Genomic DNA, 18,360 nt, shown 5'->3' with positions numbered 1-18,360 from the left:
TCTCTATGCATATACTGTAGTATTTTTGTTGCAGTAATCATATACTGAAATAATCTTTCAAGGCTTTTTTCTGTTATCAATAGTTAACATCAGTCCTAAAAGGAAAAGTTCTAGCTTAAGTTGAATATTAATCTTTAAAATCCTTTGTAGCAAAATAATTATTTGAGTTCAAATTTTTAAAGCTTTTTTTACACGACCACCAATTATGGAAGTTTAGATTAGGAAAGAATTTATGATGTAAAGGAATTAGTTAGATGGTTTGGTTTTGGAAGATCTACTAAGATCTACTATAGAAACATTAATGGGCTTTATTTAAATTAAATAACTTTAATATTGAGGTTTTAATAATCAGAAGATAAAAATATTAAGAAAAATATGAAATTGGAATAAATAGAATTGATGGAGAAAACTGATTTTAAGATTTAGAAAACAGTAAAATATCTGGATATTACTATGACAAATATGAATTATACAGTATTTCAAAATAATTATGTTAAGACATAGGTTGAAATGAAAAAGGACATGTTAGGTTAGGAAAAATTAAAATTGTCGTCATTGGGAAGAATCTCTGTGATAAAAATGAATATTTTGCTAAGAATGTTTTTCTTTCAGAAATTATCTCTCTTGAAAACTAATTTATCGTTAATCATTTAAACTAATAATGTATATCATTTAATGGCAAAAAGATATACAATATCTAAACTTATATGGCAAGGGAAAAAGTAAGAGATAAATATAAAGTGTTACAGGATGTATATAAAACAGGATGACTGGGTTTACTGGATTTGAAACTGTATTTCACCACTTGTAATTTGATCTGGATGAAAGAATGGATGTTGTTGGGAAACAAGAGATGTTTACAGTTAGAAGATCCTGACCTGAGGTTTGGATGCCATAGATATTTATGGTATGATAAAATTAAAATTGATGTGCACTTTAAAAATAATTGTATTAGATATGCCATATTGAGAATATGGACTAGATATAAACCAAAGTTGTGGCTGAAAACAAATTTATGGAAGAGAAATAGCCAATAAATGCAAATAATTGACATACGGTGAAATATTGGAAAACCATAGGGGAATTTAAAATCAAACCAATTAATAGCATAAGGATATAGTTGTCAATGCTTTTCTCATTTACAGTTATCAGAAAGTTTCAAAATGCATAAAAAGGAATGGAGTAAAGTAAGACAGAACTTGAAATACAATTGGACATTGATGATGAACATTCTTTCATTCTTCTTCACCCTTCAAATTTTTATTTGATTCTCACTCTCTAAAAAAAAGATTTCTTCTTCCCATATTTGGGCTGACAGGCTGCATCAAAAAACACTCAAGACATTCTCTCTCTATATATAGTCTAAAATATCTGAGAGTTAGAATCAGTCCTACTGTGTAAAGAGCAAATTACTGAGCAGTACAGAGAATTGTGGACAGAGAATTAGATTGATCTAATAATAGCATTTTAAGGTAACATAATTCGGAATGATCAGGATATTTAATAAAAAGTGGAAGTAATACCCTGTTTTCCTGAAAATAAGACCCAAGCAGAAAATAAGCCCTAGCATGGTAGCACCTGGCATGCTCCTGCATAGAGCGGACAATAGAGTATAATATGTTCTAAAGATTCAATTATTCCACACAATGATGAACATGTAACTACTAAAACATACAAACTTTGAATTTGAAACCAGAAGAACAAGTTAAAGAATGTATAGGCTAAGAATTTAAAATGTACAGATGGATCAGTGAAAAAATATGTCGTTAAAAGGGTTAACATTTACATTATTTCGTGATCTTAAAAAGATTTTTTAATAAAATTATGTATCATTGGTATATGATGCCAGAGAAATAATATAAAATGCATAAAGGCAATTCAAATGTATGTTGAAAATATGAACAACTTGTGAAGTACCAGGCTTCTATGAACTCACGAGAGTGGCAGGTGATAGTGTGGCTGATGATTTTTGTGTTGCTCCAATCGAATTGGTATTATTTGGTGCGGGTGTATATAGAGATTAAGGATTTGGGATTGTGGCATTTGACTGCCAGCCAGTGTTCATGGATCCTGGTTTTTAACTGATATGATGTTTGTCCCACATAAAATAGGTTGCACTGACATCCCCTAAATTCCGCTGAAGATGTTACCTAGCCTGGAAACCAATCCACAAGCTTGGAGAACAAAACTTCACCTCATTTTACACCCGAGCTACAAATATTCACCACCATTGCAAACATACAAATGTCAGGCCTGCCCCAGCCTGATTGCCCCTTAAGAAAGAAAGACCCTCGACTCCGTTGGGTTTGAAGTGATAGGCTCTTTTATTAAAGGGTGCTGCTTGCAGTAAAGTCAGGCTAGAACTAAATTTCTCATGCAAAAAAGGGGCTTTCCCCCTCAATCTGTCTCTCCCCCCTTGACCAGTCCATTTCCAGCCAATAGGTGGATGTCCATGTGTTTTGGTAACCTTCAGTGTTTGGAGCAATTGGCATTCAATTCCCAAGTATCACTGGCATCTTTGTGTCCTTGAAGACTGGCACAAACTGGTTCAAAGCATCCCTGATCTTCCTCAACTGTCATTCCCCCCTTCCTATTTCCCAGTGCTATCCCAATACATGTTTATTGCTGATTTGTTCCCTCGCTCCCCCCCCCACCTTAGCTATTAATGGAAGGATACCGATGAGGCTTGAGCTGAAGATGGCATACTGCCCCTCTTGACAAAGATGTTAGTCCTGCAGAGGAAACAAAAAAGAGAGGGGAAGGGGAGAGAGCGAGAGAGAAATATAAACCTATTTAGTCATTATTCAACAAGGTTACTCTGGATATTGCTTGTAGAATCTCTTAAGAAATTTAGAAGCTTTGATATGTTTTGAGTCCACCCATTTGGTTTTGGAAGGTGGATAGTCTTTCCACGCTACTAGATATTGAGTTTTTCCTTGGTATGTACGAGAGTCCAAAATGGCTTTGATTTCAAAGTGCTGTTCCTCCTCAATCATAATTGGGTCAGGAGATAGTTTCATTGCTGGCCGTAGTGAGAAGGTGATTTCCAGTTTCAATAGGCTGTAGTGGAATACCAGATGGACCCATCTAAGGGTTTTTGGAAGCTTGAGCTCAACAGTGACCAGGTTAATAATTCTTTTAATGGGGAAAGGGCCAATATATTTCAGGCCCAGGTTTTTTTGGAAAGTTGTCTAGACTGTAGGTACTTGGTAGATAAATAGATCCTGTTCCCAACTTTAAAGTTTTTTGGGTTTCACACATCTCTTGTCAGCTTCCCTTGCTTCTCCAGGGCTTTCCTTACTATCGGCCAGGTATTTTGCAGTGGGGTGATCTACTCCTTTAAGGAGGCGGTCAGTGGGGTGGCCTGGGGCAACTCAGACATAGACACAAAGTCCTACCTTGTGGCCACTTAAAAGGAGATGAATCCAGTGCTAGTGTGTACTGAGTTGTTGTTAGCAACCTCAGCGAAAGGAAGGAGGTCCGCCTAACTGTGCTATTGATAATTAATGTAAAACCTGAGATATTGCTCCAAGATCCCATTTGCACATTCACAGCCTCCATTAGTTCCACATGATGGGAGGAGCTAAGCCCCTGACTGGTCCCCAAAAGTTTTAAGAACTCTTGCCAAAACCATGAAGTGAACTGGATGCTGCGGTCTGAGATTATTCTCTCTGGGGCTCCATGCTATATGAAACACCCAAATCATGGTGATTCCTGAACTCTTGAGTAACTCTACTATAAAGTCTATTGAAATCTCTTTCCAAAGGGCTTTGGGGTCAGCCACTAGCTTGAGGAGCCCTTCCCTTGCCACCTTTTTGTAGAGGCACAGTTAAGGCAGCTAACTGTGGATTTTAGTTTAGCTTGCACTCTGGGGTGACCAGAGCTGCTAGTTGCTGGGAGGGAATAACCAGTCTAACTACCACTGGCTTTGAACTGTAATATTGTGGTAGTCTGGATAGGGCATCTGTTAGGAAGTTCTTCCCCCTGGGAGATATCGCAGGGTGAAATTGAATTGGTTAAAGTATTGAGCCCAGTAGACTTGTTTGGGAGATAACCTCTATGGGATTTTTAGGGCTTCTTAAGTTCTTGTGATCTACCCATACCTCAAAAGAGATTTTCCCCCTTCCAAGAAATGCCTCCAGGTTAAGAGTGCCCACCGCACCGCACATGCCTTTTTTTCTCATACTGCCCACCTATGCTCAGTTTCTGTAAGCTTTTGGAAGTAAAGGCATATAGTTGCAGAATACCCTCCTCATTTTTCTGCAAGAGCACAGCTCCTACCGCGACATCACTTACATCTGCCTGAATCACAAAGGGGGCATTGAGGTCTGTGTGTTTCAGTACTGGTTCTGCTACAAATAGGTGCTTGACCTCTCAAATGCCACTTGGCATTCCATTGTCTATCTCAGTGGCTGGCTAGGTTTGGGCTTCTCCTCCACTTTTGTCTTTAGTAGGTTGGTGATGGAGAGGACTATCTGGCAAATGATGGGATGAATTGGTAGTAAAAGTTAGCAAATCACAACTTTTTCCATGTGCAGGGAGGAGCCCACTCCAGCACTGCCCACACTTTCTCAAAGTCCATTTTTATTCCTTTGTAGAAAATGTGATACCCTAAATAGTCCATTTTAATTTGGTGGAACTTGCATTTGGACAGTTCGCATACAATTGGATTGCTCTAAGGTTTTTGAGCACAACCCTGACCAATTTTATGTGCTCTGCCATAGTCTCAGTATAGATTAGAATGTCATCCAAATAGAGCCAAACTCTGCTGTATAGGTGTTTGTATAGCACTTAGTTTATCAGCTACATGAATACAGCAGGAGCACCCTGCAGTCTGAAGGGGAGAACTTGGAATTGGAATCACCCTAAGGGGCAATTAAACGCTGTTTTCCATTCATCATCTTCCTTGATCCTAACCCAGTAATACTCCTCCTGCAAGTCCAGTTTGGTAAAAACCTTCCCTTTGGCCAAATTGGCTAGCATATCCTTTATCAAAGGCAACTGATAGACATTTTCAATACACACAGCATTTAGTATAAACTATCCTTCTTTTCTCTGAACAGCATCAAAGCAACCACCCTTGTTCTGGCAGGTTGTATGAAACCATGCTTTAGTTTTTATCTATGAAGACTCACCGTTCCTCTAATACTCTAGGGGTCATTGAGCATAGTTTAGTACCCAGTCGATTTCTATGGAGTAGTCAGTTGGCTGGTGGGATGGAAGTACGTCCAAACCCTTTTCACTAAAAAAGTCATAAGTCATAATTCTTTAAGGATTCTAGGATCACCTTTGAGGCATTCCTTTGCTACAGCTTCCACCTCCCTTCTTATCTTTGCTCATGGCAGCTTAGGGGCAGGAGTCGCAAGGTTGTTTCCTAATCCCCCTTGTGAGCTGGCCTACTGAATTTTTAACAGCCTCCTTCTCCAGTTCACATAGGGATTCTACATTAGTAGTCATGCCAAACCTAGGACAAGGGGGCTCTCCAAGCCAAGAGCCACAATAAAGCTCAAAGTCTCTGTATGCACCCCCATTCTCATCTCTAATGGTTCAGTGACAAACATTGCCGGGATTCCCCCCCACACACACACACACTATTGAGCCATCCAGATGGCAGAAAGCCATGAGTACTTTCAGTTGCTTAAATCTCAAACCTAGTTTTTCAACGAGGGCAGAATTGACCAGACATCTGGGGCAGCCCAAGTCCAGGACGGCCACTAGGTTTCCTTTGTGCCCCAAGATGGAACCATCACTTCTATGGGGATGGTTACTGACATGACTGGATGACTTACCAAGGGATCATCATCTGAGTCAGTGTCACTCTCCACTGAGCCATGGTTGGGACAGTCAGAGTTCTCTCGCTATCTCTGGGGGATAGGTGAACTTGATGACCAGCACTGTCTCCAGGGTTGTCTCTTATGTTCTTTGGAGAAGAACAAGTGGTTCCAAGCCCACAAGGGGAAATCCATGATGCAACATGGTTTAGTTTGGGTAGTAGCAAAATTGTACATCCATGAAAGTCAACAGATAGTGGTCTTACAGAAAAGCCATGACTCCAAAGTTGTGGGACATTTTGGTTTTGTCAAAAACTTACACTTGGTTAAGAACCAATTTTGGTGGTCATCACTAAAGAAAGGGACAGAGTCATGTAGCTAGCTGCCCTAACTGTTCCTCTGCAAAAAGCTATTGACAATAGGATACCAATGAGGCTTGGAAATGAAGATGGCAGACTGACACATACAATGTTTAAATGATAGAATAAAATAGAATAGAATAGAGCTGGAAAGGACCTTGGAGGTCTACTAGTCCAGCCCCCTGCTCAAACAGGAGAACCTATACCATCTCAGACAAGTGACTGTCTAGCCTCTTTTTAAAAATAGAATAGATTGGTTTGACATTCATTTTTTAAAACGATAAGCTTTAGTTTTATCAAGTAGTGTCTACAAGTTGATTTCTTATCATTTTCACTTTGTCTTTTTGAGCAACTGCTTTTTGTTTCATCTCCGAGTTTTCCACATGTTCCTTTTATAAATCCAAAATAAGACTTTCCTCATCTGTCTTTTGATTTATTGTTTTTATGTCCCCTGTAATTATTAAGACAACTGATTTCACTTATAAAAAGATTTCTGCATCATTTTCCATATAACTCATACTCTGGCATTTTTAAATCCATTTTCAAGTCCACAATATCTTTTCTCATATCACTTTTATAATCCAGCATTTTTTAAAACTCTGAATCCACATTCAGATTCATCTTGGTCTCTGTTTGAGCTAATATAATATGTTGTTATTCTACATACTTTGCTATAGTATCAAACAATCTTGTAAATAACTTATTCCCAAACAGCCTTAATTTCATTATAATCAAATAGCATTGCTCCATTGTATTAATGTGTCTGTTCTCCTTTAAGAATAACCTTCTTTCTAGTGCCCTATAGCCAGCCTTCAAGTCTATTCATTTTCTAATCAACAAAAGTTTCCCATGGGAGAATTTCTTACAATTAATTCCAGTGACTTCATATACTGTGTCAAGCTTCAAAGAAACCTCATGATGCTTCTGCCATTTCTGTTTCTCAGCTTGTCTACAAATACAGGGGGGAGGGGAGAAGAATGGAATGTGCATTTGAAGGTGGGAAGCTGCTAGCCTGAGAACCAAGGTTATCCACGATTTTGTTTTGAGAACTAAAGAGTCTTTCTCATAATAATTGTTTGAAGCTTAATTGATTAATGTGACCTGTACTGTCGGGGGAAAGGAGGCTCTGTTTTTATTATACTTATTTGGCGCCAATTGAACCAGAGTTGGTTTTCTATTCATCAGTGTGCTCAATAAGGTTTTGCATTAGTGATTCAAATATCTCAGCTAGGCAACTAGGCAACAAAGTTAAGCAGCTAGGAGCACAAGTAGTGTTCTCGTCAGTGCTCCCAACGAAAGGCCAACACCCATTGAGGGGAAAAAGATTTTAGAATAAAACCACTGGCTAAAGGGTTGGTGTCGCCAATTTTGGTTTCCTGGATCATGGACTGAATTTCCTACATGAGGGACTCTTGGCAAGGGATGGGCTACACCTCACAAAAACAGGCAAAAATGTACTAGGAAAGACTGGCCCAACTCATCAGGAGGGCTTTAAACTAAAACCAAGGGGGGAGGGTGACCAATCTCTAGAATCTCTAGAACCAAAAACCAATCACAAATACCAAGAAAACAAAGCAAACAATGAGGTAGGCAGTGATGAAAAATAAGAAAAACTCAAACAACAACCAGGAGACACAGGAAACACTCCCATGGACAGCATAAAAGTCTTAAAAGCTTATATGCAAACACTCAAAGCTTGGGGAACAAACAGGGCGAACTAAAAGCAATAGTACACGAGGGAGGGTATGACATAGTTGGCATAACAGAAATCTGGTGGGATGAAACCCATGAATGGAATGGACTGATGGATACAAATTGTTCAAAAGAAACAGGTCTACAAAAAGAGGAGGGGGAGTTGCGATATATGTAAGAGAACACTACATATCTGCAGAAATGCACATGATCAAAGATAAAATCTCTCCAGAATGTATATGGGTCAATATAAAAGAAAAAAAGTGACATTGCCATAGGTGTATATTACAGGCCACCCAACCAATCAGAAGAATTAGACGAACTCTTTGCCAACCAGTTAACAAATGCATGTAGGAAACATACCACAGTAGTAATGGGAGACTTCAACTATCCAGATATCAACTGGGAGACAAACTCTGCAGAGAGTGGGAGATCAAACAGATTCCCAACCAACCTAGCCGACAACTTTGTCAGCCAAAAGGTGGAGGAAGGAACTAGACGCAAAGCTATACTGGACTTAATCCTTACAACAGAGAAGAAGTGATAGAGGGAATCAAAATTACTGGAACCTTTGGTGAAAGTGACCACGTCATACTGGAATTTAATATAATACAAACACTAGCAATAGAAAACAATCCAACCAATGTCCCAACTTCAAAAGAGCTGACTTTAACAAACTTTGAGAGAACCTAGGAAAAATCCCATGGATGAAAATCCTAAAGGGGAAAACAACCTAGGAAGTGTGGGAAACCCTGAAAAATGTGATCACAAAAGCCCAGGCCAGTACAATACCACTGAGAAAGAAAAACAAGAAATCCAAGAAGAAAAGATCTCTCTAACAAACTAAAAAACAAAAGAGACAAATACAAAAAATGGAAAGAGGGGCACATAACTAAGGCCGATTATCAGCAGACAGCCAGAACATGCAAAAATAAAATCAAGAAAGCAAAGGCTCAGAACGAACAAAGACTTGCAACAGAAATCAAGGACAATAAAAAAAAAGTTTCTTCCAACATATTAACAACAAGAAAAAAATCAAGGAAACTGTAGGCCCACTAGAGAAGATGGCAAGGAAATTAAAGGCAACAGGGAGAAAACAGAGCTGTTTAACTCATACTTTGTGTCAGTCTTCACACAAAAAGAAATTATAGCCCAACACACCAAAAAAACCACTGCAAAAGACATAGTAGAACCAAAAATTAAAATAAAACAAGAAAATGGTAAGAGAACACCTATCCAACCTTGACAAATACAAATCACCGGGACCCAATAGGCTACATCCCAGAGTCCTGAAGGAGCTGGCAGATGTTGTACTACATCTTTCATAAATCCTGGAAAAGGGCTGATGTAGTCCCCATCTTTAAGAAAGGGGGGAAAAACAGACCCAGGAAACTACAGACCAATCAGTTTAACATCAATACCTGGGAAGATCCTAGAAAAGATAATCAAAAAACAGATCTGCAAACAACTAGAAGCAAACAAAGTCATATCTAATAGCCAGCAAGGGTTTGTCAAAAATAGATCATGCCAAACCAATCTCATCTCATTCTTTGATAAAGTGATTAAACTAGTAGACCAGCGAAACTCAGTGGATGTAGTATACTTAGATTTCAGTAAGGCATTTGACAAAGTGGACCATAACTTACTCCTTGATAAGCTAGGAAAAGGTGGAATAGACAACATCACCATCAGATGGATCTGTAGCTGGCTAACAAACCGTACTCAACGAGTAGCCCTCAATGGCACTACATCCACATGGAGATAAGAAAGCAGTGGGGTACCACAAGGTTCCATCTTAGGCCCAGTACTCTTCAATATCTTCATAAATTATTTAGATGAGGGAATTGAAGGGGAACTCATCAAATGTGCAGATGACACCAAACTGACAGGAGTAGCCAACACCCCAGAAGACAAACTCAGGATCCAAAAAGATCTTGACAAACTTGAACAATGGGCCCTATCCAGCAAAATGAGTTTAAATGTGGAGAAAAGCAAAGTCTTACATTTAGGCAGGAAAAACCAAAGGTACAAATACAAATTGGGCGAGACCTGGCTTAAAAACAGTAAGTGATAGAGGGACCTTGGAGTCCTAGTGGACGATCACTTGACTATGAGCCAGCAGTGTGTAGCAACCACCAAAAAAGTTAATACAATCCTGGGTTGTATAAACATAGGCATAGAATTAAGATCATGCAATCCAATCTATTTACAATAAACAAACAGCCAGGATACTTCTAAATGGTGATTATACAGAAAGCTTTGACATTCAAAAAGGCACAAGACAAGGCTGTCCATTATCTCCCTTGCTATTCATCTTAATACTGGAAGTATTGGCTAGAAACATCAGACAGGATACAGAAATAAAAGGATTGGAGATAACTGTAGTCAACAAGGATAACAAAAATTATCAAGCATATCAATCAAAAGAAAAAAAATCAAACATCTTAATAAATTTCAATTTCATTATCTCATTTTGTTAACCATTGATAAAAGTTTTCCCATGTTTTATAATAGACTGAATCTTCTTTCTCTTTAATCTCTAACGTTAATCTATCAATTTCTGCACATTCTAAAATTTTCCTAATTATAATCTCGTCAGATGGTATATCTTCATTTTTCCAGTATTGGACAAATTCTATTCTCGTGGCTGTCAGTATATGTAATATTAAATACTCGTTCTCTTTCCCATAGTTAGATCCTAATATTCCTAGCAGAAACAGTTCTGGCCTAAATTTTATATGTGTTTTAGTCATCTTTTCCAGCTATATATGAATCTTAAACCAGTATTTCTTTGCACTGGGGCACACCCACCAGATATGATAGTAAGTGCCTGGCTTTTGTTTACACATCCAACAATCATTCGAAACATCTTTAAACATTTTTGCTAACCTTACTCACCAGTAAGGTTAGCAAAAATGTTTAAAGATGTTTCGAATAATTGTGTTTTACAGATGTGCCATCTGTAAAACATTTTATACAAATTTTCTTTATATGAAGCTGCTTTAGTCAGTTTAATATTTCTATCCCATAGCTTTTGCCAAGCTTCTAAGTCTATAGAATATCCAAAGTTTTTTGCCCATACTATCATTGTCTCTTTTACTTGTTCTTCTTCCATCTTCCATTTTAGCAGAAATCTATAAAGTTTCTTAATCAAGTTTTCATCTGTTTTCAAAAGTATTTGATCAAATTCTATCTGTTCTTTATAAAATCCTGCTGTCTTTAAGTCTTTCTCATATCTTGTTTTAATTTGTAAGTAAGACCACCATGATAAGTCAATGCCTTGTTGTTGTAAGTCTTGTCTGTCTTTGAGTTTTCCGTCATTATTGAGGATATCTTTATAGGTAACCAGTTTATCATAATTAATTAAATTTGGGTAGGCAAATGCTTCCATTGTTGAAAGCCACTCTGGTGTTTTCATATAATTTTTTTTGTTTTATTCTCTCCCATTCTAAAAGGAGTACATTCCTTATAGCATGGCGTTGAAAGTATCTGTGTATTTTATTTTTCCTATACCACAGAAAGGCATGCCAGCCCAATTGCAGGTCATGCCCCTCTAGGTAGAGCAGTCTTTTGTTTCTCAACGTTACCCATTCTTTAATCCACGGTAGAATCACTGCTCTGTAAAGTCTCCAATCTGGAAGTCCAAATCCTCCACTATCTTTAGCTTCTTGTAGCATTTTAGTTTTAATTCATGCTTTCTTCCCTTGCCATATGAATCTTAATATTGTTGTATTTAAATCATCAAAGAAAGTCTTCCCCAGTTTTACGGGGATTGTTTGGAATAAAAAGAGTAGTTTCGGTAAAATACTCATTTTCACTGTTGCTATTCTTCCTAAAGTTGGAGGTTTTTCCATTTTTCCAAGTCTAATTTTATTTGTTTCAGGAGTCTTTCATAATTATCTTCTTTTAGTGTCATACATCTTGGTGTAAGATATATGCCTAAATATTTAACTTTTTTAACTATTTGCAAGTTTGTCTTTTTTGTAAAGTAGGTTTTCTATTTATCTGTTAAGTTCTTTGTTAATACCTTAGTCTTTTCTCTGTTTATTTTCAACCAAGCCACTTCTCCAAATTTTTCTATTTTCTGCAACAATTTAGTAGATGTTTCTAATGGCTCCTCCAAGATGAAGACCAAACCATCTGCGAAAGCTTGTAATTTATATTTTTGGTCTTTTATCTCCAATCCTTTTATTTCCGTATCCTGTCTGATGTTTCTAGCCAGTACTTCCAGAGTTAAGATGAATAGCAAAGGAGATAATGGACAACCCTGTCTTGTGCCTTTTTTAATATCAAAGGTTTCTGTATAATCACCATTTAAAAGTATCCTGACTGTTTCTTTATTGTAAATAGATTGGATTGCATTTATAAAATTGTTGCCAAAATTCATTTCTATCAGCTGATGAAACATGAATTGCCAATTTAGGTTATCAAAGGCTTTTTGCGCATCAAGAAATATCAATGCCATCTGCTTCCCTGAGTGGTTTTCATAATATTCTAAGACATTTAAGATAGTCCTTAGGTTGTTTTTTATTTGCCTTCTGGGTAGGAACCGTTTTGGTCTGTATGGATAAATTCTGTCAAGAATTTCTTCATTCTTTCTGCCAATATTGAGGCAAAGATTTTGTAGTCTACATTTAATAATGATATTGGTCTATAGTTTTTTATTTGTGTGGAATCAGTATCATCTTTAGATATCAAAATGATGTTAGCTTCCATCCACGAATCTGGTATTTTTGTCTCCAGGAAAGTTTCGTTACATAGATCCTTCAAAATCAGGCTTAATATGTCCTATAATGTTACGTAAAACTTTGCGGGGATTCCGTCTGGACCCGGAGTCTTGTCTCCCCCCCCCCCATTTTTATAGCTTCTGTAATTTCCAGTATTGATATTTTGCAATTTAATATATTTTGGATGTTCTCAGGAACTTTTGGTAAATTGCTTTCTTCCATGTAGGTTTGTATTCCATCTTTGGAAGCCACCTCTGCCTTGTAAAGAGTCTCATAATAGGTCTTAATAATCTTTTTCATTGGATCATTATGAAAGTGTAGCTCTCCTTTAGAGTCTTGTAGCTTGTTTATCAGTCTTTTTTCTCTTTCTTTCTTTAGCCTATATGCCAACCATCTTCCCGCTTATTAGCATTTTCAAAAAAGTTCTGCTTAGACCTTTTAATCTGCTGTGCCATAATGTCAGGTTTAGCTTATGTTTTATTATCTCCATTTGTTTCTTAAGAACTTCCTTTTGTGGGTCTTTTTGTAGCTCAAGTTCCAAATTTTTAAGTTCTTCTCTCAGATTTAACTGTAGTTGTTTCTTTTCTTTATTCTTTTTAGCAGTATCTGTTATGGCTAAGCCTCTAAAGTATGCTTTAGCCGTGTCCCAGACATTTTGGAGGGAGGTTTCTTCTTTCTTGTTTATTTTGAAGAAAAATTCAATTTCCCTTGTCACTAATTGTAAAAATTCTTTCTCTTTCAATATCGACTTATTCAAAGATCATCTTAATTTTTTCTTAGTGCCTTTCCAAATCATTTTGATTGGGCTATGGTCTGCCCAAACATTAGTTTCTATCTCGATCTCTTGTATTATCGTTTTCAAGTCAAAGGATGTCCATATCATATCAATTCTAGACCATGATTTGTGCCTATTTGAATAAAATGTATACTGTGATTTTTCTGGGTTCATCTCCATATATCTTGAATAGACAGTTCTTCTTTCATTTTAAAAAAGGCTTTGGGTAGGGTATTTCCCCCTTTTCTCCCTTGTATGTAACTTTTGTAATCCTGGGCTGGGTCAGCTATTGCATTGAAATCTCTCAATATGCAGAGATTTTGATAATTTAAGTCCAATATTTTATTATGTAATTGATAATAAAATTGCTCTTGTTTGTTATTAGGTGCATATATTGCAATCATCAATATCTGTTTTTGGTCTACCAAAATCTCAACCATTAGTATTCTCCCTTCTTCATCTGCATAGACTTGTTTAGAATTTATCTTTTCTTTTATATAGAGAGCTATACCTCTTTTCTTTTGGGTTGCATGCATGGAGTAGAGCTTACCCATTTTCGGTTGTTCTAAAATTCTAGCATGTTGTCTCTTGATATGTGTCTCTTGTAAACAAATTATGTCCATTTTTGACTTTTGTACTCTAGTAAAAGTTTTTCTCCTCTTTGAGGGGGAGTTCAATCCATTTATATTTATTGATAAAATTCCAATCTCCTCTATGGCTTCAATTATGTCTGGGTCTCAACTTTCTAGGCGATCTTATCTGTCTCTGGTCTCTCGGTCTTGTTCCTTCCTCTAGGGTAGTCTTTGTAACTTCTTCTTCCTCTGGTTGTTCAGATGTTCCTACAGCGCCCATCTCCTCTTGTTTCTTAGGTTCAGAGTCCCCTTTTTCCAAAAAAGATCTATGGTTGTTAAAAAATTCTGCTGCTTTAAGTGTGGTATCCAATCTATATCTTTTCAAATCCCAGAAAATCAGTATCCCTTCTGGAACCAGGCATCTAAAATTCACTCCTTTATTAATCAATTTCCTCATTAGGAATTGGTACTCTCTTCGAGCCTCTCTTATCCTTCTGGGGATTTGCTTAAGCACTACAATTTCTTTTTCTTTGTATTTTAACAGTTGATCTCTTACTATTCTCAGAATCTCATCTCGCATAGATCTTTTAAGAAATCTAACATGAATTTCCCTGGGGGGGCTCTGTTTTTTTCTGGCATAACTTGAATTAACTCTGAAAGCCTGATCTATTTCTCCTTCCATTTGAGCCTTTCCCATTCCTAAAAGGTCTGCAAGTAACTCAGCTATCAGTATCAACAGATTCTCGTCTTTGTCTTCTATTATATTTTGAAATTTTAAAAAGTATGATTCTCTTTCCATCTCTATCATCGTGATAGAATCTTCCAATTCTGTGTTTGTTTGGACCAGTCTTTGGTTCTCCTCTTGTAGAAATTCTAATTTCTGGTCAACTAGAAGTCAATTTCTGGTCAACTAGATTTATCTTCTATCTTCTGGATTCTTTGTTGATTATCTGTAATCGCCTGCTGAAAGTTTTTCATTTTTTGGTTCATATTAGCAAGATCATTTTTCAAATCTTCATAATTTTTGCCAAGATCTTTTTTCATATCTTCAAGGTTTTTGGCCGATGAGGCAGCCTGAGCTGCTATTGCCTGCAAAATTGCCTGCGTGTCTTTTTGGGCTTCCATTTTTTCTTGCTGTAGTGCTATGGTAATAGATTTTTGATAAACTGGGCTAGTAGAAGTTGAGGCAGGGGCAGAAGATCTTTTTCTCACACGTTTGGGCAGGTTAGAAGCACACATCATTTTATTTATTTATTTATTTATTTATTTAATTACATTTATATCCCGCCCTTCTCCTTGCGGACTCAGGGCGGCTAACAATCAGATAAAATACAAAAATACAATACACCTTTAAAATTAATTAAAAAGAGATATTTAAATTCAATCTGATTAAAAGTAATTAAAACCCCTTTAAAATCCCTTAGGCCATTCCCGCAAGCTGGAACAACCATGTCTTGAGGGCGTGGCGGAAGGAAGGGAGATCAGGGATCACCCTGATCTCTGGGGGCAGTTCGTTCCAGAGGGTGGGAGCTCCCACAGAGAAGGCCCTCCCCCTTGGGGTCGCCAGCCGGCACTGTCTGGCTGACGGCACCCTGAGGAGACCCACTCTGTGGGAGCGTACAGGTCGGTGGGAGGTAATCTGTGGCAAGAGGTGGTCTCGAAGGTAGCCAGGTCCGATGCCATCATCAAGTTAGTATATTATTTTGTAATCCACTGGGTGGCCCAATGGCCAATTGTAATCCAATAGGCTCCTATTACTAGGAGGAGTAGCCAGAAAAAAAATTAAAAATGGAAAGAAAAAAAAGTTAAGAAAAGAAAAAATAATTCCAACAAGCAGAGAAAAAAAAAACAACCCAAAAAATTTATCCAGGAAAAAGCCAGCCAAAAAAAAGAAAAAATGGAAGGCTCCCATTGCCTCGTTGAGGGGCGCCACCTTACTCTGATGTCCTCGGAGGGGGGAGGGGTCTCCTGGCAAGTCAGTCATCGTCCCCATACCCTCCCTCACCATGGGCCCCTGTGCTCTTCGGGGGTGCATACATTTCCTGGTTGTGGGGCACTCTGCCCGCGGTCTCCCTAACGCCCGGACGTCTGGGGGCGGTTGGGGGGGGAAGCGATGTTCCTCTTGCGGTTCCCTCCATCGGTTCCACTGGCATCCCCGGTGCTCCATTACGGCGCTTCCAACTGGATGGGGGGTTCTTACCTGCGCTCCACGCTCGCAGTGCTAAATGCGCTGGGCAGAGATCCACATGCCGATTGATTGAATCTCCATCCGAGAGCCACGCCTCCTTAAGCAAGCGTCCCCCTTTCGTACCGTCATTAGCTAAGACCCGCACATTGTCGAAGTCGAACCGATGGCTGGACTCCGCCATGTGCGCCTATATTTGAGAGTGACATTCGCCCCGTTTTATTGCCAGCTTGTGTTCATGGACCCTGGTTCTCACCCTCTTTGAGGTCTCCCCAACATAGTTACTGGGGCAGTCCCTGCAATCAATTCTGTACACGACCGCCGACTTCTCCATGTTGGGGAGTGGGTCCTTGGGGCGCATGGCTGTGGCTCGAAGTGTCCACTGACTTGCCAGGAGACCCCTCCACCCTCCGAGGACATCAGAGTAAGGTGGTGCCCCTCAACGAGGCAATGGGAGCGGAACTGGACCGCCGGATACCCTCGGCTGGAGCTAGTAGCATTGGTGCGGGGAGTAGGCGTAACGGTCCGACCGAGACCGGGCCGTACGGGGATGACAGGACAGAGGCTGACAGGGAGGAAGGGAGCCCCGGAATGATGGCTACTCGGTCACGCACGAGGAAGGAGAGGGAGAGGATGACCCTGCCGAGCCGTCCTGCAGGAGTGATCCAACCACCCCACTCCGTGGCTCCGATGTGCTTGAGCCAACGGAGAGTACGGAGCAACCCCCTGGGAGCCGGCGATCGAGCTGAGCATGACAGACAGGAAGGGGGGAGGGAAAGATCCAGACAAGATAACACCGGTAGAGGGGATGGACGCGGGGGTGAGGAGAAGGGGGGTGGCAAAGAGAGCGAAGGGAAAGAGGTGATGGAGGGGGGTAACGAACCCAGGCTGCCAAGGTGGGGCGAGCGGAAGAACGATAAGGGCAGACCGCCGAGAGATACAAGAGATATGGGGGATATGATCAGAGAAAAAAGGGGGGGAAGTGCCCATGGGAACAGCAATGAGGCAGCTGGGACCAGCTGGACTCCAGGGAAGGGAGTAGGCACCGGAATGATGGTTACTCGGTCGTGCACGAGGGAGGAGAGGGAGAGGATGGCCCTCCCGAGCCGTCCTGCAGGAGCGATCTGACCACCCCACTCCGTAGCTCCGATGTGCTTGAGCCAACGGGGAGTACGGAGCAACCCCCTGAGGGCCAGTGATCGAGCTGGGAATGGCAGACAGGAAGGGGGGAGGGAAAGATCTAGACAGGACAACGCCGGCAGAGGGGATGGGCGTGGGGGTGAGGAGAAGGAGGGGGGGTGAAGAGAGCGAAGGGAAAGAGGTGATGAAGGGGGATAACGAACCCAGGCAGCCAAGGTGGAGTGAGCGGAAGAACGACAAGGGCGGACTGCTGAGAGATACAAGAGATACGGGGGATACGATCAGAGAAAAAAAGGGGGGAAGTGCCTATGGGAACGGCAACGAGGTGGCTGAGACCAGCTGGACTCCAGGGAAGAGAGTAGGCACCCCGAGCCTGGTGGACTCGGTCACTGCAGGGGGCAGGAGGATAGGGTTACGTGGGCAGGTGGAGCGGGGGATACGGCCGAAGAGGGCAAGAGGAAGGGGGAATGTTCCATCTACCCCCAGCCCGAATGGAAATGAGCCGTGTGAAGGCGCACACATGGGCAGGAAATGCAGGATAAGAACAGCCGGCGGGGTGGAAACCACCGCTGGAGCGCAGCCAGGACCAGTGACAAGGTCCAGGGGCCGTGTGCAGGCTTTATTCAACCTATAAAAGACTCTCCGATAGATTGGCTTCTTAAGCCCTGATGATGTCAGCAGTGGAAGCTGACGAAAGCTTGGCGGTTGTTTAACTGGTATTAAACTTTTATAGTTTAATGATTTTACCCTGGTGTTCACTTTTATTTGTTTATTTATTGGTATGGATGTACCCAGGGATCACGTTTTTAGCACTATTATTAATATATATATATATATATATGTTTTCTGAGGTTTTCGTGGGTGTTTGTATGTAGGTCTTTGGTTAGTCAGGTTTTGTCCCGCGTAAAATTGGAAGTGTCTTGGCGACGTTTCGACGAAATCCCATTCGTCATCTTCAGGCTGGTGTTTTCAGCTTCGTGCTTCTAGGAGCAGTGTGTGATAGCAGCTGTTTCTTCCTTTTAACTGCCAGTGGGGGTTTGAACTGATTGGGTGGGAGCTTGGCTGTGTTCTGATTGGGTGGAGGTGTGTTCTGATTGGTTAGGAGCTTGGCTGTGTTCTGATTGGATGGGGGTTGGCTG

General features: G+C 40.0%; 1 protein-coding gene across 1 annotated transcript in view; it reads left to right on the top strand.

Moving 5' to 3' along the window:
• The window catches only part of INVS (inversin), a 168,660-nt gene that overhangs the window by 93,949 nt on the left and 56,351 nt on the right, over nt 1-18,360 (top strand). The gene's annotated exons all lie outside the window — the stretch shown is intronic.

The sequence above is a fragment of the Protobothrops mucrosquamatus genome, unplaced genomic scaffold, assembly GCF_001527695.2.
Source record: "Protobothrops mucrosquamatus isolate PMUCROS unplaced genomic scaffold, P.Mucros_1.0 scaffold66, whole genome shotgun sequence".
NCBI lineage: Eukaryota > Metazoa > Chordata > Lepidosauria > Squamata > Viperidae > Protobothrops > Protobothrops mucrosquamatus.
This window is presented reverse-complemented; position numbering and strand designations above follow the sequence as displayed.